We start from the raw sequence: 363 nt of genomic DNA, 5'->3' as shown, positions 1-363 counted from the left end.
CTCGATGGCCAGTCGGGGTCTTTCTCCAGCAGGTGTTGTCCAGAGGAGGGTCGCTGGCAGGACCTCTGGATTGACTGGCAGTGTGATGTGAAGCAGGTATGGTCCAGGTGAAGATGGCATCCCATGGAGTCAGTCTTCACTACCCCTTTTTATGGGGCAGACCACCTATGATCTCCTATGGGGAGGACATGTCCAGGCAAGGTCAGCCCTGTTCCAGAGGGTTCCAGATGTTCATAAGAAGCATGTGCAGCCTTGGCACAATAGTGGGTGGCTCATCTTTTTTTTCTTGAATGTTGAGGGTGGTTCCCATGGCTGGGTCGTTGGTACAGGTATTGGTTTTGATGGCGGGGTGATTTAGTAGGA

The 363-nt window shown here is 52.6% G+C and overlaps 1 protein-coding gene across 11 annotated transcripts in view; it reads left to right on the top strand.

The window, feature by feature from the left end:
* The window catches only part of ADAMTSL1 (ADAMTS like 1), a 936,448-nt gene that overhangs the window by 792,037 nt on the left and 144,048 nt on the right, over positions 1-363 (top strand). The gene's annotated exons all lie outside the window — the stretch shown is intronic.

The sequence above is a fragment of the Gavialis gangeticus genome, unplaced genomic scaffold, assembly GCF_001723915.1.
Source record: "Gavialis gangeticus isolate Ggan-Ray unplaced genomic scaffold, GavGan_comp1, whole genome shotgun sequence".
NCBI lineage: Eukaryota > Metazoa > Chordata > Crocodylia > Gavialidae > Gavialis > Gavialis gangeticus.
The sequence above is the reverse complement of the archived record's forward strand: the minus strand, read 5'-3'. Positions and strand labels throughout refer to the sequence as shown.